The 24,867-nt window shown below is 42.6% G+C and overlaps 2 long non-coding RNA genes across 5 annotated transcripts in view; one reads left to right on the top strand and one right to left on the bottom strand.

The window, feature by feature from the left end:
• The window catches only part of LOC122222116, a 43,694-nt gene extending 31,318 nt beyond the window's left edge, over nt 1-12,376 (bottom strand). The window contains exons 1-2 of the long non-coding RNA XR_006203605.1: nt 11,825-12,376; nt 10,045-10,699 (exon numbers count right to left, since the gene is read on the bottom strand). This is a non-coding gene — a long non-coding RNA (uncharacterized LOC122222116). The remainder of the gene's footprint in view (nt 1-10,044; nt 10,700-11,824) is intronic.
• LOC122222096 lies at nt 12,373-14,635 on the top strand. Of its 4 annotated transcripts, XR_006203599.1 has the most exons (4): nt 12,406-12,442; nt 12,751-12,795; nt 14,143-14,218; nt 14,336-14,635. It is a non-coding gene; the product is annotated as an uncharacterized LOC122222096 (long non-coding RNA). The 4 variants fall into 4 exon arrangements; XR_006203598.1 differs by lacking the exon at nt 12,751-12,795 and having other exon boundaries at nt 12,373-12,442; nt 14,336-14,628; XR_006203597.1 differs by lacking the exons at nt 12,406-12,442; nt 12,751-12,795 and adding an exon at nt 12,449-12,590 and having other exon boundaries at nt 14,336-14,628.
• The last annotated feature ends 10,232 nt before the right edge of the window (nt 14,636-24,867 follow it).

The raw sequence follows: 24,867 nt of genomic DNA, 5'->3' as shown, positions 1-24,867 counted from the left end.
AGAATCCCAAGCAGGCTCCATGCTGTCAGCACAGAGCCCCACTTGGGGCTCCATCTCACAAACCATGAGATCATGAGCTGAGTTGAAATAAAGAGTCAAAAGTTCAGGGGCACCTGGGTGGTTCAGTAGGTTGAGCAGCCAACTCTTGATTTCATCTCAGGTTATGATCTGTCGAGAGACTGAGCCCCTTAACAGGCTCTGCTCTGAGCATGAGACCTGCTTGGGATTCTCTCTCTCTGCCCCTCCCCAGCTCCCATGCATTCTCTCTCTCAAAATAAATAAACATTAAAAAAAAAAGTCAAAAGTCAGAAGCTTAACCAACTGAGCCACCCAGCTGCCCTAGGCATGCTTTAATTACAAGCACTTTGCAGGGAGAAAACTAGACTAAGGAATCAGGTGCCTTCTATCTAATTCAGTACATCAAATGGATGAATTAATACAATTATTGAGTCCACTTATAACTTAAGCAGGTAAATTCACTTTCCCATAACAATCACATTTATGACTTAAGTAAACCATCTCTTAAATGAATGTATTTTCTATCCTCTGAGGTTATCACAAGTCTTTAAATATTACATTTCTAAAAGAATATACTACAAACTTTGTAAATAATTGTTTATCTTGGCAAACCCCTCTTTCTCACTGAAAATCCCAACCTTGGAGAGGAAAGGCATCATAAGTCAAGATACAGAGGATGTGTATTTTAATCTTATTTGAGACCTTTTTCCTACCTAATTTTTTCATCTTACTCTTATTGTTGCTAGAGTGCAAATATGGAATATTCTTTAAGTTAAAAGCAGAATTAAGTTTATTCTGCAAATTTAGAAGATAAAGAGTTTTCCACAAACACAAATAATACTGACACTTTACTGATTCCTCACCCAGATTTATCATAAATTCACAGACATAAGTTCTAAATATTTACAGAAATTTGTCTGAGAGTGCCCTTCCCCTCCCCTTCTGCTTCCCAACTTGTCTTTGGTAAAGCCTTCCCCAGTTTCCAACCCAGAATTAATCTCCCTCTGTGCAGCTTCCAGAGAACTTTAGATTCCCACCACCATAATTAAAATATATTATGTATTTATTTGCTGATGAATGTCCCATCTAGATTGCAAGTTTCCTTAGATCAGGGTTCAAATTCCTTTACATGCAGCAAGTACTTAATAAATGCCTGTTTAATGCAGAGATTAATTCCAGTATTATTTCATATGGTGAAAAGGAGCAATGAATTCCAGAAAGAGCAGGAAGTAGAAGTGGTGAAATTGATCTTTTTTTTTTTTTTTTTTAATTTACATCCAAATTAGTTAGCATATAGTACAACAATGATTTCGGGAGTAGATTCCTTAATGCCCCTTACCCATTTAGCCCATCCCCCCTCTCACAACCCCTCCCATAACCCTCAGTTTGTTCTGCAAATTTATGAGTCTCTTCTGTTTTGTCCCCCTCCCTGTTTTTATATTATTTTTGTTTCCCTTCCCTTATGTTCATCTGTTTTGTCTCTTCAAGTCCTCATATGAGTGAAGTCATGATTTTTGTCTTTCTCTAATTTCACTTAGCATAATACCCTCCGGTTCCATCCACGTAGTTGCAAATGGCAAGATTTCATTCTTTTTGATTGCCGAGTAATACTCTACTGTATATGTGTGTGTGTGTGTGTATGTATATATATATATATACATACACACACACACACCACATCTTCTTTATCCATTCATCCATTGATGGACATTTGGGCTCTTTCCATACTTTGGCTATTGTTGATAGTGCTGCTATAAACATGGGGGTGCACATGTCCCTTCGAAACAGCACACCTGTATCCCGTGGATAAATGCCTAGTAGTGCAATTGCTGGGTTGTAGGGTAATTCTATTTTTAGTCTTTTGAGGAACCTCCATACTGTTTTCCAGAGTGGCTGCACCAACTTGCATTCCCAAGAATATTCTTTTTTTTTAATGTTTATTTATTTTTGACAGGGCGGAGGCGGTGAGAGAAGAGAGAGAGGGAGACACAGAATCCAAAATAAGACCCAGGCTCTGAGCTGTCAGCACAGAGCCTGATACAAGGCTTGAACTCACAAACCAAGAGATCATGACCTGAACCAAAGTTGGATGCTTAACCGACTGAGCCACCCAGGCGCTCCAGTTCGGGGAAATCTAAGATTCAGACATTGGCAGATCCAGTGTCTGGTGAGGCCCCACTTCCTGGTTCATAGACAAACATCTTCTTGCTATGTCCTCACATGGTGGAAGGGATAAGGGAGCTCTCTTGGGTCTCTTTTATAAGGGCACTAATCTCATTCATGAGAGCTCCACCCTCATGACATAAATCACTTCCCAAACTCAGGCTCACCATCTCCCAATGCAACACCTTGGAGATTAGGTTTCAACATACGAAATTTGGGGGTACACAAATATTCTGTCTATAGCACTTCTCTTTATAGGGCTTCTCATAAAATACTATGGTGACCTGAATTTTTTAATTTTACCTGAGGTTAATCAAAGTTGAAGACAGTATTTCCTAAAATTCTCTTTCATCTATCTTCTTTCTCACCATCTCCACTGTCATTGCCTGAGTTTAGACCTCATCAAAATTTGCCCAGAGGACTGACCAACAAACCCTAAGGGGTAACCCCTATCCAGTCTGCTACCTTCCCAACCATTCCCTGTATTCCATGACATTTCTGATGTGTGCCAATATGCTTTTGTAATTCTTCTGCTTAAAACTAGTTATGGGTTTCCTTTTGCTCACAGATTAAACCAAAACTCTTTAGAGTGGCACAAGAGACCCTGTGAAGAAATGAAGTGCACTGAAGGCCTTTGATATTGTGCTTTACAGTAAGAAATACATATTTGGTCTTTGTCCCCATTTGTGGCATAGAGCTCCTAAAACCCTTGGAATTTCCTAATAAGAGGGTTAGAGTTGTCTTGATACCTCTAACAAATCCTTTTCAATCACACTTGAATTTATATTAATGAAGTGACTTTTGGAAAGCACAGAAGATGGGGGCTGATTTCCAGAGGAATCAACCAAGCGATTAGACAGTTGGAAACTTCAGTGCCATCCCAATCTCCTGGGAGCGGAGAGGGGCTAAAGGTAAAATCAATCACCAATTGCCAGTGATTTAACCAATTGTGTCTGTGTAATGAAGACTCCATAAAAGTCCAAAAAGGATGAGATTGAGAGCTTCCAGGTTCATGAACACATGGAAGTGTTAAGACAATGAATGGTGCACTCAGAGAGGGCATGGAAGCTCCTGCTCTCTTCCCATTCCTTGCCCTACGCCACTCTTCTTTTTGGCTCTTCCTAACATCCTTTTATAATAAACTGTTAAACATAAGTAAACATTTCTCAGGGTTTGGTGATCCACTCTAGTAAATTACTCAAACCTGAGGAGAGAATTGTAGAAATCTCCAATCTATATAGCTCATCAATTAGAAACCCAGGTGACATTCTGGACTTGCAATTGGCATCTGAGGTTGGGGACAGTCTTGTAGGACTGAGCTCTATCTCTGGGTAGATAGTGTCAGAATTGATTTAATTGCTTGATGGTATGGGCAAAGACACACATGATGGATCCTTCTCTGAAATATTTTTCCATATCATTCAGAATTCAAAAAGAAAAACAAACCACTGTAGATATTTTAAGCAGAAAAGGATTTAATATATAACTAGGTGTTTATTGGGGTGCCTGGGTGGCTCAACTGGTTATGCGTCCAATTCTTGATTTTGGCTCAGGTCAGCATCCCAGGGTTACGGAATTGAGCCCCACATTGGACTTTGCATTGAGCGTGGAGCGTGCTTAAGATTCTCTCTCAGGGCACCTTAGTGGTTCAGTTGGTTGAGTCTGACTTTTGCTCAGGTCATGATCTCATAGTTCATGAGTGTGAGCTCTGCATCAGACTCTGTGCTGACAGCTCAGAGCCTGGAGCCTGCTTGGGATTCTGTGTCTCCCTTTCTCTCTGTCTCTCTCTCTGTCTCTGTCTCTCTCTCTCTCAAAAATAAACATTAAAAAAATTTAAAAGATTCTCTCTTTGTGCTTTTCTCCCCTGCTCATGTACTCTCTCTCTAAAAATAAAGATAAAGAAATTAGGAGTTTATTAAAGTTGGAAGGGCTTGAGATATAGGTGAATCTCCAAGAATGACATCACAAACTGGCCTGCCAGGGAAGATGATACCTTTGCCAAAATTAGGAAGGTAGGGAATTAGAACACACTATTATGACTACAATCTTGGTGTTAGGAAGCTGCTGCTACTACCATGACAACTGAAGAACCACGAAGCTAGCAACTAAATGCTGGAATGCTGTTGCAGAAAAGCTCCACAACTTTGGTGGAAAATAGCCAAAAGCATCAGCCTCTGCCTCAGTTTCACGTCCTAATTCTTGAGTGGTATATGTAATTGGTGGAACTTAATTTGCATCCAGACCTCTGGACGCAAGGGAATCTCGGGAAGTAGTCTTTGGCTGTCCAGAAGACAAAACAGAAAGTAGGAATGGATGCTAATTGTTCATCTACCATAATCAACACACCTTTCTCTTGCCTTCTGTTATTCTTAGATTTTCCTTTATTATCCAGGGTTTCTGCTCTCTTCCCTCTGTCCACAGCTCACCAACTTCACAATCTCTAACTTTGTGGTACCTCATCTACTACCTGTTCCTGACATGTTTTTGTTACTCAAGACTCACACCTACTTCTTCTCACTCTATATTCTCTTTCAGGACAACTTCATGCATCAATATATAAAAATTCCAAAACCATAATTTCCAGCCAGGCTTATTTCACACACAGTACCCATATATCCAATTGCCTACTGAATCTCTGTGTAAATATGTAATAGGCACCTGAAGCTCAACACATTTGAAACCAAACTGGTCATATCATATCCTCAAAGCTGCTCTGTCTCCTGATTTCCCTTATTAAATGGTGACATAATCTGTCTTATTTCCTGAGCAAGGAACCTAGAAGTCATTGTGGACTCCTCCTTCTTCCTACTTCCCATGTCTAGTCAATCACCAAGTGTTGAAAATTGTACTCATTAAATATCTCTCATATCCACCCATTCCTATTATCTCCAACTTCAACTCCTGCAAGGGCACCTTAACTGTTTTCTTGTTTCCTATATTCTTTTCCTTCAATCCATCCTCCCTACTGTATTCAGCAAGCCTTGGTCCAAAAAATACATAAAATCTCTTAAGACCCTTATAGTTCTCCATATCCTTATGATGGAGTCCAGAGCCATTAATATGGTTTCCAAGGTCCCCAAATTAATATTCAACTTGTGTTTATGTATATAGCTAGTTACATTGGCTGTTTAAATACTGAAATTCTCCCATAGTTTGGAAATACCTTCCCTACGTCTTCACTAGCTATCAACTAAAGAGTTAATGCTGAATCTGGTCTGACCAGTTGGTTCTTATGCCAGTCTTCTCAAAAGTACAGACTACTGGACACTGTCATTGGCTTCCACCATAGTTGGCTCAATGCCTGTATCTTGGTGCTCCCTTTCCTCTCAAGCCCAGGTGGGTGTTGCTTGGAGATCATTTTGGTTTCTTCAGCACACCAGCCCAATATGCTTCCCAAGTGCTAGTCCTTATGCTGACCAAGTCCTCTAACCAGGGTGTTCCCAAGTTCTGTGGCAGGGGATAACATTGGCCCTGGAAGACATGCTGGCACCCCAGGGTCCTCTGAGGCTGTGGCTAACTACCACAGGGCAGTGTTCCCTCACAGTAACCCTCACTTGGCCACACGTGGGAACTCCAGCCTCCACTGGAATTGGGTTCCCAGATTACGGGGGTGAAAAGTGGGAGAACAAATGGGTGGATGGTAAAAGGTCCCCGCAGGTTGTGGTCAGGTTCCAGGCAGGGTTTCCTCAGGAATGCTTGTCACTCCTGAGATATATGGACTCCCTTAGGAATGGTTTGGAGACCAGTGTGAAATTCATCCCTGTTGAAGTCCTCCTACATTTATTTAAGGTCTTGGTTAAAACCCACCTGATGCCCACCTGTCTTGAGAATTTACAATATTAATTTTATTACTAAAAATGAGTACTAATGCCACTGGTATATTAATTCAGTTGAGGACTATAGATCTCATAATCTCCATTTTATGGGTGAGAAAACTGAAGAACGGAGAGGCTATCTAACACCCAAGTGGCTGAGCCAGGATTCTAAATTCACAGCTCAGTATGTAACCGCCAACTTGAGCCTCTCATCTAGACTGGAGGATTAGGTTAGACTGAAGTATGTTATTCCAGTATACAATTTTCATGAGTTAGTCAATACAGAGTCAATATGAAAATTCTAACACAGTATTATATAGGCTAAGAAATTTTGTTGATTGCTGCCAGTTCAGCAAATGCTGAGAAAAATTCTGCATCCTAAAAAATATCATTTAAGTTAAGTGAATTACCTATCCTCTTACACCGAGCTCTCCCTGTTACTTAATGTCCAGCAACTTAATGGGAAACATCTTTGGAAAAGTTTTATCATGACTGTGGCACATCATTTATGCACTGGTAGGTGCAGCAAGCAAAAAAACCGCACATCTATGAAAAATTCGTACTATTATTTAAACCTCTTAGCAAGGAAGAGGTTGAATAATATCTACAATTTAGCCTAGTGAGAGAATAAAATGGAATGCACCTTGGGTGAATGTGATGACTGAGCTGTATTCATGCTCGGTGGTTAAATACGTGCACCTCACTCCTGCACAAGGCCTACACAGCCCTGCCCCACCGTCTCTCAGACCTCCAGCAATGCTGAAAGCTTCAGTTCCTCAGGATTCTCCTTTCTTCTTAAAACATTCTTCTCCCTACAACCTCAATTCTGAGCAACAGCTTAAGAATCACTTCCTTAGGGAGATCTTCCCAGACCTCTGGGATAGATAAAGTCCTCTAATTAGTTACACAATAGCAGAACTCCCTGAACTTTGCCCAGGAAACCTCATCAGTCATTATCATTGTCACTTATCCTGGCCTGTCCTTCTTGTGAGACTATAAGCCCAAAGAGGGCAGGATGACCTTAGCCCTGCTTCCTGCTGCATCTCCAGGGTCCAAGCAGATGCCCCTAAATGAAAGAGTTGCTCCCACAGCTGTCTGTTGAATGGACACCTGTATGTGGTCCCTGTATTTACCTTCAAGTTAGTAGAGTATGTAGATTCTTAAATTTTTATTTTATTTTGAGAGAGAGCACGTAAGCAATGGAGAGGGGTGGGGGGGGGGGAGAGAGAGAGAGAGAGAGAGAGAGAGAGAGAGAGAGAGAGAGAATCTTAAGTAGGCTCTATGCTCAACACAGAGCCCGACTCAGGGCTTGATCCCGTGACTCTGGGATCATAACCTGAGCCAAAATCAAGAGTCAGACACTCAACCAACTAAGCCACTCAAGCGCCTCTGTAGATACTTATTTTTAAATTGACTACTAAAACTTTACAAAAGTTAAACTCAAATGGTTTTTTGAGGGGATTAAAATCAGGATTGGACCTCCAGGTTCTTGCTAGGAGTCTTGCCAAGAGCCTTTCTCTAGGCCTGATTGTTTAATTGACAGAGAAGGACTTCTCATCATTCTTAGATTTTCTTTTATTATCCAGGGTTGCTGCTCTCTTCCCTCTGCCTAAAACTCATCATCTTCTGAATCTCCATATTTGAGCTTGGGCAGGCCTCTCGTGTTGGTTGGACTGGGGCAGCATTTTGATCAACAGACCTTTGCTTGCTGTTTTGTTTTTTTAAAACATGCAAATATTGTATTTGGTTGATCTGTGATTAAACAATTCTTGAGAGTTAAAGACCTCAGCTTCTTGGTGATCTCATAAAGTTTCCACAGACTGTGTGTCATTCATAACCTAAGGATCTGGAAGGAAACCCAACTTTAAAATGCAGTTCCCAGTGATTTCAGCCTGAAAGGTGATATGTCTGTTTTTCTAACATCTCAAAGTCACTGGAATGTGCATTGGCAATATTTCTAGACCAGATTTCTGGGGAACTGGCTCACTTGCCTAAGAGACACAGTTAAGTTAAAGACACTAAAATCTCAATAAGACTCTTGGCTACTCCACTTCAACTACATAGATGCTTCTTTGGAGACTAGCGTATGTATTAGCTGACATAAACAAGCATATGTCCTGGAAGAAAAGTATCATCTATCCGATATTAGAAGCTTCTAAGAGGGTCATTAAGAGTATCATAAACATTGTATGTGTTCAAACCATTGGTTGATATAGCTCAACACTCATTCATTCATTCAACATATTTCATACCTAGGCGCTATCAACTAGGCTCTGAATTAAGCCCACAAGAATTAGACACAATCTCTGTCCAGTTGGGCAAACCATGATAGTGTGTTGGGAGAGGGTTCCACTGGTGAAAGGAGTGATCAGCATTGACCTGGAGGAATCAGGGAGGGGGTGCTACTCAGAAGAGGCTCCATTTAAATTGGGTCTTGAAGAATTCATGGTAGTTTATCAGACTTAGAAGAAAGTGGCAAGGGACACTCAAGACAACAGTGTGGCAAAGGCATAGCATTGAGAAAGAGCACTCCGCATTCCAGAAACATGTAGGAGCTTGATGTGCCTCAAACCCAGGTGTCTCTAGAGGGGCACCAGAAACAGTTCTGAGGGAACATTGTGTCTTCATAGGCTGACCTTAATAACCATTACATCCAATATCCGTGAATTTACCTAGCCTTTCCTTGGACCCATTTTTTATTATTTTCATCTGTAACACCTTAGGGGGCAATGAGTTCCACTTATATGCTACAGGCTGTGTAAAGATGTACTTCCTTTTATTTGTCCTTAAATACTTCCTTAAATGATCACCAGCAGGGTCATTTTTTTCCTCTTGATAATTATAGCATTTTGGTACTCCCACCTAATCCCCAGGCATCACATAGATAAAGAATGAATTTGAAAGGCACCATTGAAATCCTGGCTGGGGTAACTATGCCCACCTAAAAGCCCAAATCTACTCCGCTTACTTCCACCTGACACCCACAGGCTGCATGTTGCTTTTTTGTAACTCTTTCCCTCTCTGATGACCTCCCTTGATGTTACTGTTGTTCTTTTGTTTTAAAAATAAAACCAGAAAATCAATTTATTAATATGCAAGAAGAACTAGATCTGCTACGTGACTCACGGTAGCTGGAAAAGGACATTCTCCCCATGTAGCCAGGAAGCATCTGAGCCTGGGCTGATGGCTAGTAAGGATCTAGATACTGAATGGTGCCAGGTGCTGATAGGCTGTAGTGTCCATCTCCACAATAAGGACACACCTGGCACCTAGACTAGACTGGCCCTGTCTGAGGCCTGCCTGCGCTTGCCCCCAGTGAGGCTTGGGAAGGGCCTTGCCAAGGTGAGATCCTGGAGGGTCACCTGCTTCTGCTCCCATAAAGATACAGATGTTACAGGAAGGGAAAAGTTCTTATAGGTAGAATAAAAGATGGTTTCATAACAATTTCCATCCTGCCCCAGAATCCTCTGGGACCCTGTCCTGAAACAGGGTGCTTTTAGCCAGAGTCATTCTGGAATTTTCAAAGGAAGGGACAGAGAAATCTAGTCTTAAACAATGCCTGGAATAAACTGTCAGCACCTCATGTTTGACTTTCCTCCTCCTGCTGAGAGAACAGAACTTGCCTGGATCTGCTCTGGGCCCTTTCCTCTTGGTTTTTCCTTTCTTCTTGGCTCACTTCCCCTGGGCAATGCCATACACTCCCCAGGTGGATGGGGAGGCTGAACAAAGAGCACAGGGGCAAGTCTGATCCCAAGAGAAGGAGGGAGGGAGGGAGGGAGGGAAGGAAGGTGGGTGGACGCAGCTTAGACCAGCCAGCAATGTAAGGGCGTTTGATAGGGCTATGGGGGTATCCTCAAGCCAAGGTGGCATCAGAGGAGTCCTGGCTTCCAAGGAACAGGCTGCCATGATCAGTCGCTGGCTGGGAGTGCCTATGGGAGGCACAGCCTCAACACATGGGGATGGATTTCAGAGAGCAGCATCTGGGCCTTGGGCAATTAAATTCCCTCAACTTAGAGATATGTGAGGACCATGCTTTTGGCTGTCATACCTGAAGTCCTTGTCAACTCATCCCCACCTGGCCAGCTTGTGAAACTTCTTCAAGTTTGAAAGTCATATCCTCACAGAAATTGTCCCAAACCTTGGGACTGACCTGGCTTCCCTGTTGTTATAACATATAATTTCACTGTGAGTTCCAGTTTATTATCCAACTCCCTGGATGCACTCTGAACTCCAGGAGGACAAGAACTGTGCCTATATCATTACCAACCACATCCGCAGTACTTGGCAGTACTGGTGCCTGGAAGATACTCTAAGTGTTTGCTGAATGAATGACTGACCAGCCACTGGTGCAGATGAGATAGCTCAAATTGTGCAACAATCTTGGTTTCAGAAAATACGCTTCTTCTGAAATGCACTGTTCTAGATCTAAGCTTCACCTGTATGGGGCATTTTCCATTTCCAGGCTGAGTTTTCAGAGCAGTTGAAGAAACCCCTTGAAGGAAACAGTCTGAGTCAGAGCAATGTTCCTGAGTCACAAGGGTGCAGTTGCCTGACTGCACCTGAGAATCCAGTCTGGACCAAGAGAGGTGGAGAAAAAGGCAGAAAGTGGAAACGTAGGCCCCAGTCCTGCTTTGATCACTGTCTTGCATTTCCTTTCTGAAACCTGTGTTTGTACGGCTTTTCCTCCTTGGGTTAAAAGAGCCCTAAAATACATAATAGACATGAGAATGTGTCAGCAAGTTCTGATGCCAACCCAAACCTGGATTGTATTATGTTGCTATTGTTTATAGACTACATGTCTCAGGATGAGGATCATATGGGGAAAAGTGAGTGAAGGGAAGATGCCGATTAGGATGTTAAGACACTCCAAGATGTTTTGAGGGGAGGTTGTACCTTGGAAAATAGCACAGGGGTTCAGAGAGGCTGGAGTTGCCTAAAGAGAGATTAAAAACTGTCCAACGTGTAAGGAGGGATGTATAAGCCATACGGGTCCATTCACAAGATTTTGCATCAGGTACAAAAATAGGACCCTAATAGGAGCCTGGGTGGCTTAGTCAGTTAAGTGTCCAACTTCTGCTCAGGTCATGATCTCATGGTTTGTGGGTTCGAGCCCTGCATCGGGCTCTGTGCTGACAGCTGAGTCTGGAGTCTGCTTCAGATTCTGTGTCTCCCTCTCTCTCTCTCTCTCTGCCCCTCCCCCACTCGTGCTCCGTGTCTGTCTCTCAAAAATAATAAATAAGTGTTAAAACATTTTAAGAAAAACATAGGACCCTAAAATGATCACGTATTTCCAACTAAGACTCTTCATTGGGAAAAATGGGGGCAGTTCTGTGGTATGAAGTAGCACTTCCTGACAGAAGTCTGTCTATTCATTTAAGATGCTCAGAACTGTGTCCCTCAAGATGTCTAAAAAGCCTCAGCCAAGTTGGCCACGGTCCCAGGAAACATTACACGCTGCTGAGAACCATGTGTGTTGGCGACGGCTGCACTCACGCTCTGTGCACCGACCATTTCAACCTCAGCCCACCAGGGATGACCTTCAGGGGCCCTTCTCTGTTCCCAGAGCACCCACCGGGAGCACCTCAGGACACGAGCACCTTCCTCATGCCGGGAATGAATTGCTGAACGCAGGGAGAGCTGACTTCAAGCCTTGACTTCACCAAGTCAATTCTGTGACCTCATGCTACTTCCTTAAGGGCCACTTTTTTGTCTACAAGCGGGGCGGAGCTGCTGCCTCCTCACAGGTTCGCCGTGAGGATTCCAGATAACGTGCGTCATGTCTCTGGCGCACAGCAAAGGCTCAACAAATGAGAATCATTATTACTTACCTTGGTGGGCTGTGTAAAGCAGCCCCGGATTGGGACCCTAGTTTTGCCACTTGGTAGCTTTTGGAGGCTCATTTTCCTTCTTTGTACATAGGGCAAAACACTACTTAACCTTCGGTGGTGGCAGAATTGGAAGAATTAATTTAGCAAAGGCACCTAATCAGGTTCCTGGCACACAGTCGTATGCAATAAAAGTTATCTGTTATGATCATTTGTAGATAAACAGAATGAAAATTCTTGATGCTGGTTTGTACAGAGCAAGTATGTGTAAGCAGAACAAGCCAATTTGAATTATTCTGTGAGAAATACATTGTCTTCTAAAACAGGTAGCCTTACTTCCCCAGGTTAGACCAGTTCTGAACCTGCGGGGAGCAGAGGCTAGGGACTGGCACAGAGCCCCGAAGGGTCGGCCCCTTTCCGCCAATCTATGGGGTCCTCCTTCATCTGTCCATTTTCCAGGAGACGTTTGCTCCTCCTCTCCTCAGGTCCCCTGAGGAGAGCGGGAGCAATAGGTCACCGTTATTTAAACTGCCACAGAATTTTCAGACCATGAGATTCTCGTCTCTCTCCAGTCGGGGTTGGCCCATCCCCAAGAGGGAAGGAAGCCAGGAGGGGGAGGAGGTTATAAAACCATTTTATATCCGTCCTGTTTTTAATTGATTTCACAGCAGGAGAAGAAAAACCAGAATCCTTCCCACATAACCTTTCAATGTGGGAGTCCTCCTCTGGTCGGGAAACCCATCTGGAAAGAGCCGCAGCGGGGCTGCAGGTTCTGTTTTCCTCCCCAGTGTTGGAGCCCTGGCAGCGCCCTCCCTGAGGGGTGCCTCTGTGGGTCCCCTGTGCACCTCCTTTGCACACTCACTTGCAAAGAGGGGGGTAGCCCTGCCTCTTCCCTGGTCTCCAAATGGGACCAAATCTTTCTCCCTTAGGTGCAGCCCATGTGTCAGCTAGGGCCACTAGTCCATGTCATCTAGGTACCTTGGCCCAACTCCACAGCCCATGCCCTGGGGGAGCCAAGTCCTCCTGGGATTCCTGGGTGGGGTTAGGGGTGGCTAACATTATGTAATTACACTTGGTCTTTCTAGTTTTCAGCGTCTTGTTCCAGAAGCATGGCCCTCAAAACAGTGTGTGAAGTATTCTTTGTCAGGGTTTGGTGGTTGTAAAGAATGGCCACATAACACTACAGAGAAAAAAAAGTCAACATGCATGTTTAAGACTTCCATTCCTAGAAGATGGTTTGGCCATCCGGCCATGGGTGTACGTGTGTGTGTGTGTGTGTGTGTGTGTGTGTGTGTGTGTGTGTGTGTGTATGTGTTGGGGGATTCTCTGTATTTATTAAATGTTTTTAAATATCAACTCTGTCTCTAGGGAGGAGAACTGGGTGACTAAGGGACTAGGAGACAGGGAGACTTTGTATACATTTTTATCCTTTCAAATTTTACACCGTTTACACGTATAACAATTATGTGCCTGTACGTGCAAACATGCACACATATACCATATCCCTTATGCTCTCTCCCTACTCCATGCCCCTATTCCTTTCTCTCTGCAGAGACAATCCTTCAAGGGATAATTTCAAAAAGTCTTCTGTTCCCAATTTACCAATGCCTCAATAGTTCCTTCTACCTGCTCTGAACCCTGACAGAATTTCCCGTCAGTCTTAACTATGGTTGGGACCTACTCACAAACTGCCTCATAGTGTAACCTCCTAGCATAACTGCCTGCCTCCTGAAGATAGCCCTCGTCTCTCATCAGTTGCTTAAGCATAGACTGGCAATAGATTCGTTTCTTTGGATCCCTCACAGAACAGAACTGAATCAAAGAGTTAGAGGCGAAGGCACAACTAGACAAGTCTGAAGGACAAGGGCATGGCTAAGACAAAATGCCTTTGGAACCTATAACAAGTATCTGGTTTAAGTTCTTGCTGCTTCCAGAACCAGGTAGAGTTGGTAGCAGTGAAAAGCTGCTTGTCACTGGACTACTACTGTTCTCTCTTCCATTGCAATCAGAAGATCAGTTGGGTCTCTTCCAGGGGATGCATTTTGGACAAAGTCAGATATAGGAACATGTAACCCTATGGACAACTGTGGACTAGGTGTCTGAGGCTAAGACTTTGACAATTTTTTCTTTTTTTTAATAAAAAAAAAAAGACTAAACAGAAAATATCTTATGAAGCAAATGGTCTTAACCAAACCTTTCTTCTAAATAAGGGAAAAGACAGCAAGTGGGAGGAGAAGGCCAAGGTGGTGAGGAGGGAGGGTAAGAAGACCCCAAGCACCAAGGTCTCTCATTAAAAAGGCGTCTTTCCTGACATCTTACAGGGAAACTACTCCTCCCTTTGGAAGATGGAACCAGAAGAGGAAACCGCCCTACACCTGTAGCTGACCTTTGCAATAGGTACTGGGAGAGGAGGGGGGCCCCGCCTCCCAAAGACCTAGAGGCTTTTAGGTTGCTCCCTGCCCTCACCTGTTTAGCATCAATAGTCATGCCCCTCATTTTGTGCTGCTACCACAGGAAGCTTCAACTCTAAACCTAGGCCTGTGGGAGCTGCCCCAGTTCCAGGCACACAAGGCAAATGGCTGCATCCTTGCTGCCACAGGCCTCCTCAAAATGCACCTTCCAGGAACCGAGAATCCACCCTGCTCCACAAGGAAACATGTGAGCGTCAGCCAGACACCTTCTCCTCCATCATCTCCCACAGTCCTTCCATGTCTAATTCCTGAAACCCAGATGTCTGCTTCAGGAGCCCAAAATAAAGTCTCAACTGTTTCACGGTCAAACCCGCATCTGTCTGGGATTAGCAGAACAGCTACTTTGCACCCCCATGCCACCCCCCACCCCTGTCACCTCCCTCCACCCCCAAGGGTCTCCCTCTTCCATTTCTGGGAATCCCTGAAGATGCTGTGAGGGTGAGCGTGTGTCACTTTATCTACCACTTGAGGCTCCAGTGCTGCGGTCTGGGGCCCCCAGTTCATCTCACGCTGCCTCCCATAACTCGGCTAGCCAGGATGTGCTGTTTTACTAAAGGAACTCGCTTCAAGTGGCAACATGGCACCTCCCCCACCCATCACTAACTCCCCAGTCTAGGACAGGTGACAATATGTCCTGGATGTCTGGGGAATAACAGAAGGGGATTGTTGTGTTCCTTGGAGTCACAGGCCCTGGACCCCCAACCTTAAGGCCATGTCTACCTCCTATCAGTCTCCTGTATCTCAATAAGATTATTTAGAAGATATCATGCCAATGCTGAGTGGATCCCCCTCCCCAACCCCTCTCCCCAGAGAACAGGGAGTGTTGCCCCCTACTCCCAGACTCAGGTCTGCTCATGCTGCCTCAGCCCACCTGGCCCTGGGAATCTCCATTTCCTTCAAGAGAAAGCCCCTGAGAAGTTCTCCAGAGCTCAGATAAGACAAGTGCACTACTCAGCCTTGCACTGCCTGCATTATACTAATTTACTCACCATGAGGGGTGTGGTAGGCAGAATAATGCACCCCCGCGCCCACGACATGCACATCCCAATACCAGAACCTGTGAATGCATTAGGTTACATGGCAAAGGGGAATTCAGGTTTCAGATGGAATAAAGCTTGCTAATTGGCTGACCTTGAGTAGAGAGATTCCCCTGGATTATCCACAGTACTGGCTTTGAAGATGGAGGAAGGGGCCATGTGCCAAGGAATGTAGGTGCCTTAGAAGTAGAACAAAGAGGGGAGCCTGGGTGGCTCAGTCAGTCAAGCGTCTGACTTTGGCTCAGGTCATGATCTCATGGTTTGTGAGTTCGAGCCCTGCATCAGGCTCTACGCTGACAGCTCAGAGCCTGGAGCCTGCTTCTGATTCTGTGTCTCCCTCTCTCTCTGCCCCTCCCCCACTCAAGCTCTCTTTCTCTCTCAAAAAAAATAAAAATAAATAAACATTAAAAAAAAGAAAGAAAGAAATAGAGCAAAGAGTCTCACAGCCTCCAGAAAGAAACACAGCACTGCTAACTCCTCCATTTTCTCCCCGGGAGAACCATGTCAGATCCTGACCCAGGGATAGGATACTGTAAGATAATAAATTTGTGTTATTTTAAGCCACTAAGTTTGTGGTGGTTTGTAGTGGCAGCAGACAGGAAACCAATACATGGGGGTTACAAATAATTTGGTCTAAATCTTTACTTCAGGAAATTTGTTCTCTAATTTCTTATCACTTTGCATCTCACTCTGCAGTGGTCACAGTCAGATGTATGATGTCTGTATCACTTGTTCCAAGAACAACCTGCTTTACTTTGGTGTGAATAACGATTTCATCCTGGTGATTTCCTCGAAAACAAGAGAATCTGTTCCAAAATTAGAGTGTCCATCTCCAGAAACCCAAATGGCAGTGCCCATACTACAATAATACACACTTTGAGTTCCTCTTTTCTAGACACTGATAAAGAAATCACAGCAGTCCTCTCTCTAAGCCATCTTCCTGCCACTCCACTGCCACTAGTGGGGCTCAAGCCAGTTCTGTCTCTTGCCTGGAAAACTGAGACAGCCTTCTTCTGTCTCCACTCCTCCTCCCAACACTATAGTTGAAAGAGTCTTTGTAGAGGTTGACCATCCCTCTGTTGACAAATGTTCAATGGCCCCCATTGCCCTTAGGATAAAGCACCGGGCTCTAACCCGGTCCCTAAGACTCTGCACACTCAGCCCAGCCCACATTTCTGGCCTCATTTCCAGCACACACAGAGCTATTACCAGAGTCATTCTAGCAAACGTGTGGTCAAGGAGCAGGGAAGTGTTGAGCTGTGGGATGGGCTATGCAAAGCAGAGTCCCACAGTTTTGAGGATTCAAATTTGTAGGACATAGCTGTGGCTGGTGCACACTGAATTGTGCCCCCCCCCCACCCCCTGCAAATTCATATGCTGAAATCCTAACCTCTGGTACTGCAGAATGTGACTTCATTTGGAAACAGGGTTGCTGCAGACATACTTAGTTAAGATGAAGTCACACTGGAATAGGGTAGGCATCCAAGACTGATATTCTTGTAACAAGGAGAAATCTGGATGTAAACACATACACACACAGGGAGCAAACCACATGTAGACTACAGTCACACTGCCACAAGCCAGCGAACACCAGAAGCTCGGAGAGAGACCTGGGCCACATCCTTCCTTGATGCTTTCAGAGGAAGTGTTGCCCTTCTGACTTCTGAGGTTTTGTAACCTCGGAAGTGATAAATTTCTGTTGTTCTAAGCCCCCCAGTTAGTGGCATTTTACCATGGCAATCCTGGGGAACTAATCAAGTGACCCTACTGGCTTCTCATCACCTACAGATTTCTCCAGCATTCCGGTACACACAGCTCTGCGTGTGGAAACGCGTACACTGAAGGAAGGATATTTGACTGTAGAGAAGTTTCCATTTCCCGAGGTCCACCCAGTTTGTTGAAATGAAACACGCCCTTTACACTCACAGGGCTTCTCAAGGCCCTGAAAACCAGTTGCTAAGAAGAATTCATTAAAGGATACACATTAGTCAATTTGCCCTCCATGAGTGGGTTTGTTCTCTCCCTCCTTAGAGATAATGAAGAAGACTCAGTAACAACTCTGTATTCTCAAAACATCCAATGTTCCAATGAGAACAAGGCATGGCTTTAATCTCTTTCCTTCGCTCCTGTTTCTTACTTCTGCAAAGTTTGCCCCAATCCTTGTGTTCTCTTAATTAAAACCAAAACTGACTCGACTGTTGAGTCCCAGTTAATAAGAGGTGAGGCCAGCTTGGCATGTCTGTGTTCTGAAAACTGCCCTGAGCAAAATGTGTGTGAGAACAGTCTGCCAGGGGAATGGCAAAAACAAGCTGCCCCTCCCTAGCCAGGATGGCTCTTTTCTGCATGGGATACAGGAGGCTCACTTCCACGCAAGTCCTACTATCCTAGGAAGCAGAAGAGGCTGGGCCCAAGACCCCGTTGCTCTAGGTGGGTAGGGTGGGGTCAAGGCGCTAGGAACTCATCAGATTTGACACGAGGCTGCAAGCCCTGAGGATGATCTCTAGGTGGAGAAAAGCCGAGGGATGAGGCAGATGAAGTGGAGGCCAGGCTTGGGCAGAAGGAGGGGAAAGAGCTAAAAGGAGTGAGGGAGAGGCTGAGGGGGAAACCGTGGTGGGGCTGACAGATGCAAAGAGCTCTTCACTGTCTGACCCAGTGTCTCGTGGTCTGGCCTCATACACTGTCTGTGGGATCCTCAGTCCAGTCCTTGTCAACCTGGCCAGCCAGAGGTGGGCTTGCACTCCAGGCAAGGCTGGCCTTGCATTAGAAGGACCAGAAAATGCCACGTAAGAACTTCAGTAAAGCCCAACCCATGCCCCCACCTGGGCGCCTGGGTGGCTCAGTTAAATGTCTGACTACAGCTCAGGTCATGATCTCATGGTTCGGGAGTTCGAGCCCCACATCAGGCTGCGGGCCGTGGAGCTTGCTTCAGATTCTGTGTCTCCCTCTCTCTCTCTGCCCCTCCCTTGCTCTCTCTCTCTCAGAAAATGAATAACACACTAAAAAATTAAAAAAAAAAAAGCCTGACCCATCCCCCAGATGTCTTCCCCACAAGCCTGACGTGTGCCCCCACTTTGCACTTTGTCCCTATAGATTTAATTTTTGTCTCGGAGTAAATAATTTAAAGCCAGGACTTCTTGAATGTTTACATACTCCAAGCATAGTCCTAAATGTCATGCATGGGTTAACTGATTTAATTTGTGTAACAGCTTTGTGACATAGGTGTCATTATCATTATCTCCATAGTTCCAATGAGGACACTGAGGCACAAGCGATGGAGTAATTCACCCGGTGTCATCAAACCGTTAAGTGGTAGCAGTAGAATTTGAACCCAGCCTGGCTGGCTCCAGAGTCCACGTTTTTCCCATTGTGCTTCACTAATTCCCCAAATGAAAACCAGTACCTCAGGAAATTTACCACCATGGCTTTCAAAGCCATGTGTTGCTCCCTAATTGGGGCTTTTTTAGGATGAGAGGTTGTTTTGAAGATAATTAATGAGAAACATTTGGAACCTTAACCTCTGGGCACCTGCTGTAGTCTTCCAACTGGGTTCAGTAACAATTACGATTCACACTCTCCTGCCTGCCCACACACCCCTGAGGTGTTACTGAAAGGCAAGAAGGCAGATTCCACAAATCCTAACACTCAGTCTCGTTACTTTGTAATACTGTGTGTAAAGGCAGGTCCTGTGACTGGCAAAGCTGTTACAGCAAGCACCATTACTTAATTTTTGGAAGCCAAATTAAAACACTGGATGATAGGAAAAGTGTCTGCTTTTCATTTGAGATTATTGGTACTTTTCTCAGGAAAAATACCAACTAAACTGCTAAAAGCAGTGGGATTACACAATAGTATGATCACCAAAAACAACAATGGTCACAAACAGTCTTCTTGGGCAACTATTATGTGTTAACTGGGAATTACCTGCTTCATTTCCCAGTTGAGGGCACAGAGAAAATAAGGGTTAAAATGACTAACCCAAGGTTGTAACATTAGGTTAATGTTCAGTCTTAATCATATATTAAATCACATAAACTTTTTTTTTAATTTTTTTTTTAACGTTTTATTTTATTTTTAAGACAGAGAGAGACAGAGCATGAACGGGGGAGGGGCAGAGAGAGAGGGAGGCACAGAATTGGAAGCAGGCTCCAGGCTCTGAGCCATCAGCCCAGAGCCCGATGCGGGGCTCGAACTCGCAGACCGTGAGATCGTGACCTGAGCTGAAGTCGGACACTTAACCGACTGAGCCACCCAGGCGCCCCACATAAACTTCTAAATATGCAAATACTTAGGACCCACTCCAGATCTGCTGAGTCAGGACCTCAGGTGGGTGGCTTCTGAAGGGCAGCTGGGGTTGACAGCCTCTGACTGGTTAGTGACAAGTATCAGTAGCCAAGTGTCTTGATTCTCAGGGTGACTCCCACTCTCTTCCCTGTCTCCTGCTGCCTACTTTGCCACTGTCTGTTATTATTCCCAGGATGTAAAAGAAAAATAAAAAACAGACCCATGGTCATCTCTGTTTTGTACTCATACACAAAACGTTTAAGCAACATTTCCCTGCAAATGCACTGCCCGCATGCCTGTCTGGTACTTAGCAGAGTGTATGAAAAGTATTCCCTGACCCTGTACCATAGAGTCATGTCTTATAAGCAAGTGATGTCACTGTATTAAGTTTTATATGCCAGCGTAGTTCCTGGCACAAAATAGATGTTCAATAGATGTTTGTATATAAAAGAGTAGAATGGAGGTTGTGAAGGAAATTGCTGAGTGCACAAGCGAAAACGAACAATTGGTATCTTTTATTTCCAGGGCCCAAGATATTCTGAGGATAACTAAATCCTCTCTGTGGCAGTAAAGAACATATTTCAGGATTACTTAAGAGATTATCAGGAAATCCTGGTCAACAGCACAGATTGAACCGACTTGGGAAGTTTCTCATTATGCTCCAAGCCCATATAAATTCTCTATAAAATATAATGACAACAACAGCAACCACATTTGTTGCTGTTGTTGTCATTACTATTATCATCATTATTCCATAGCCAAACTCAAAACTAAGCAAGGAAAATTCCCAGGTCCCAGAAAAGAAGTTGAAACTCAAACCCAAGAAGTTGAGCAGGTGCTAAGAGCAAATGGCCTACAGGGATACCAGAAATAGGTGTTGGCATTGAAGTTGGGTTTTAAGACACAAAGAAGAGAGAATTAAGCCTCTGGCTGGCTGGTGGTTAGAAGCAGAAACTGACCTCTTTGAATAAAGCTAAAAGCCAGAGAAGGCTGTTCCTTCCATGAAATAAGGACTAGAAAACTCAGCCCACTGGTCTAAGGATGTGGCAGGAAGCTGACCATCTGCCCAATGTTGTGGGTGGTAAAAAAGTAGACCTCTAGAAATCAAACTTCCAAAATTGTACCATGTGCGGGTGTTAGTCAAAACTTCTCCAAACCATAACTAAAGGAAGTTACAGTAAAAAAAAAAAAAAAAAAAAAAAAAAAAAAAAAGTATCCAAGAATTAATCCTACAAAGGGCTAAAGAACCAAGTACAACAGATGCCTATATAATACAGGCTCATCAGGCTCTATAGGAAATGCTACTTACTGAAGATGAAATATGTCTTATGAAAGGGCGGGCCTACGCTGGCCGACTCCATCTTGTTCTGTGTCCTTCACCTTGACCACACCTCCTCCCCTTGAGTAACCACCCCCTCACCTGCCTAACAGGACTCCGACCCTTCCCCAGCCAATCGGCTGAGGCCATAGCCATTACCTCACCAACTGCCCCTAGGCCCCAATAAAACCTTTGTCCTTTTGAAACTCGCTCTCTCTCCCCGGTATCTCACCGCTGTGTCGGTGCAGGTAGGGGATTGAGCTCGAGCTAGCTCCAATAAAGGCTCTTTTGCTTTTACATTGGACTCGGCTCCCTGGCGGTATTTGGGGATCACGAATTCTGGGCATAACACTTATATCATGAAGAAAGGGAATTATCTTGAAATACAATCACAGTAGCACTTCCTGATATTAAATGCACCTGGAAGATATAGGCAAATGAACAGGAAGCAATAATGGAATACAGTAAGGTGGTTGGGACAAGATTAATATAGAGATTAACGCATAGTGGTCTTCCTCTATAAAAGCAACAACCATTTGGAACATATAGTAACAAAGAAACCTCATTTATAACAGCCACTACAACAAAAATATAAATACCTAGAAATAAATAAGAAATATTTAAGATCTATAAGAAGACAACTTTAAGATGCCACTTAGAGATACCAAGGACAACTTGAAAGAATGTAAAGACTAACCCTATACATGGAATTTGACCAAATTTTTTCAAACTTGATGAAAACTATATACCCATAGATCCAAGTTCAGCAAATGAGTAACAAAGGCAAAAATCTTAAAGGCAGCCCAAACAATTACATAGAGGGGAACAAAGATTTAAAAAAATTCTAGTGACTTCTGAAAAGAAATAACAGAAGACAAAAGAAAATGAAATAACATTTGTGAAGTGCTGAAAGGGAAAAAAGCTATTAATATAGAATCTATATCCAGTAAAAATATTCTTCAAAAGTAAGGACAAAAATAAAAACATGTTTTATTTCAGGGAAGCCAAAACTAGGTGCATTCATTGCCAGCAGACTCATACTAAAAGAAATGAAGGAGGGTATTTTTCAATCTGAAAGAAATAATACCAGGAAGAAATCTGTGTCTGCACAAAAAGGATAACTAAAGGAAAAGATAAATATTTAATATAAAGGGAGAAATATAATATACTTATTTCTCATTTTTAAACTTCTTTAATAAGACATTTGATTGTGTAAAGCAAAACTGGTAACAGTGTATTGTGGGCTTTGTAACATTTGCAGGGGTAAAATGTATGACAATGATAATACAGAGGATAGAAGGGAGAAGTAGAAATATACAGATGCAAAATCGTGTATTGTTTGAAGACGGGTTGTGCTAAGTTAAACACGGATATTGTGAACTTCAGAACAACATTTAGCAAGTCAATAAAAGAGGTATGGTCAATATGCCAATAGAGGAGATACAATGGAATATTAAAAATCCTCAATAAATCCAAAAGAGGGTAGGAGAAGAGGAGAAGAAGCAACAGAGATAAATTGGAACAAATAGAAAACAAATAGTAAAATATTATATTTAAACCCAACTATATCAATAATTATATTAAATATAAATTGTCAAATACATGAAATAAAAGGCAGAGATGGCCAAACTAGACAACCCCAACAAGTGTTCTGTACAAGAAAACTCACTTTAAAAACTCAGAAGTTAAAGGCCAAGATGGGAAAAGCTACATTAGAAAGATAATCATGAAAACTGAATGGCTATATTTATAGTAGATGAAATGGATTTCGAGGCAATGATTATCATGAAAGATAAGAGAGATGTTTTGTAGTAATAAAATCCTACATGTGAATACATCCAAATTCAGAGATTCAAAAAATACATAAAGCAAAAACTAATAAAATAATACTTAAGAAGAACTACAAAATTTCAACATTTTTTTCAGTAATTGATAGAATACAAAATCGGTAGAGACATAGGAGATCTGAACCACACTCGATCTAACATTTATAGAACATCACACCACAAAATACAATAATATCTTCAAGTGCACATATTCAACTTATACATGGTTGCACTGGGCCATAAAACAAATCTCAATGCATTTCATTGAAATTATACTTAATATGTTCTGTGATCACATCAGAATTAATGAAATCATTAACATAAAAGATAAATTAAGAGCCTCTAAATATTCAGAAATTAAACAATGCACTTCTAATTAGCTCATCGAGGAAGAAATCACAAAGAAAAATATAAAATATTCTGAACTAAAAGATCATAGAGATCAAACACATTAAAATTTGTGGGATACAATCAAAGCAGTGTCTTGAGGGATATTTATACCTTTAAATTGCTTACATTAGAAAAAATTCTCCAATCAATGATCGAAGTTTTCATCTTAAGAAGCTAGAAAAAGATGATAAAATTCAATGAAACAAGAGGAAACAGACTTGAGCCAAGATGAATTAATCCCCTGCAAACTATCACACTGGTTATAACTAAAATACTGGAAAAAATACAAAAAGCAATTATCTGAGGACTCTGAAAAGAAAAGCAGGCAGATTGAGAAGGGGTATCAAAATTTGAAGAAGCAACCTACATGGGCATGGGTTTCCAGGATTTACCACCCCCCCCCCCCCCCCCCCCCCCCGTTTTTCCCGTTTTTCCTCTAGAGCCTTCAAACTAGTCATGGCCCCATGGGGTTTTCTGTCATGAAGGAAAGTAAGAAGTTTTTTGCCAACAGGACTTCCTTCAAAGAAATACTAAAGGAAGCTCTTCAGGCAGAAGGAAGAGGGTATCAGAGGAAAACCTCAAACTTAGGGAATGAAGAGTCGATAGGGTAGATATCCGGGTTAATAAAAGCCATTTCTCTCCCCCTACTTATAGATAGGACTGTTGAAAGCAAAAATCCTAAGAATATATGGCTGACATTTCTGTGTATGTAGATATACTACACTTGACAAATGCGACATAAAGAGGGGAGAGTAAAAACCAATATGGTCTAAGGACACTATAGTTTGCTTTAAGTGGTAAAATATTACCTTTAAGTAGACTATGAAAATTTAGGTGTATATATTCTAACTACTAGTGCACCACTAAAACCACTAAAAAAAGCCAACAGATAAATTTAGATGGAATACAAATACTTCAAATATAAATTAGTCAAATAACACTGAAGTGGTTTTATTATTGACAAACCAGATTCCAGATTAAGGAATATTTCAGAAATAAAGAGGGACACTTCATAATAATAAAGGGCTCAACTCACCAAGAAGATCTAACAATTTAAATGTGTATGCACCTACAAAGAGAAGTTCCAAATACATGAAGCAAAAAGTGAAAGAATAAACAGACAAATCCACAGTTATTGTTGGAGATTTCAACAATCTTCTCTCACTGATCAATAGAACCATAGACAGAAAATCAGCAAGCACACAGAAGTTCTGAACAACACTACCAACACACTTGACCTGTATAGTATTTACATAGAACAGAATATGTATTCTCTTCACGCACACAATAAACATTCAGAAGATAGATCACATTCTGTGTCATAAGTAAGCCTTGGCAAATGTAAAATAACTGAAAGCAAATTCTACGCTCCAAACAGAATGGAATTAATCTAAAAATCACTAACAGAAAAATATCTGTAAAATGCTAAAATTGTTAATTCACCTCTTGAGTGTCTCTATGTTTATATATTACTTTTCTGCCTTGTGTATATTAAAATAATTTCACAAAAAATATAAAAGTTTTAACTAGCACAGAATGAAAACTTGGCGAATTAAAATAGTGATAGTCCCTCCTTTTTACCAGGTTGTTATGGGCGACTCTGATAAAGCAAAAAGGAGGCGTGGAGTAGATGGAAGTAAAGACCCCTCCTAAACTCGAAGAAGGGAAATGCTGTAACAATTAAGAACACGATAGAATTACCAAAGGTAAAGAGAATCTGCAA

This window comes from Panthera leo, chromosome A1 (assembly GCF_018350215.1).
Source record: "Panthera leo isolate Ple1 chromosome A1, P.leo_Ple1_pat1.1, whole genome shotgun sequence".
NCBI lineage: Eukaryota > Metazoa > Chordata > Mammalia > Carnivora > Felidae > Panthera > Panthera leo.
Note: the sequence above shows the minus strand (reverse complement) of the source record. Positions and strands in the feature narration are given on the sequence as shown.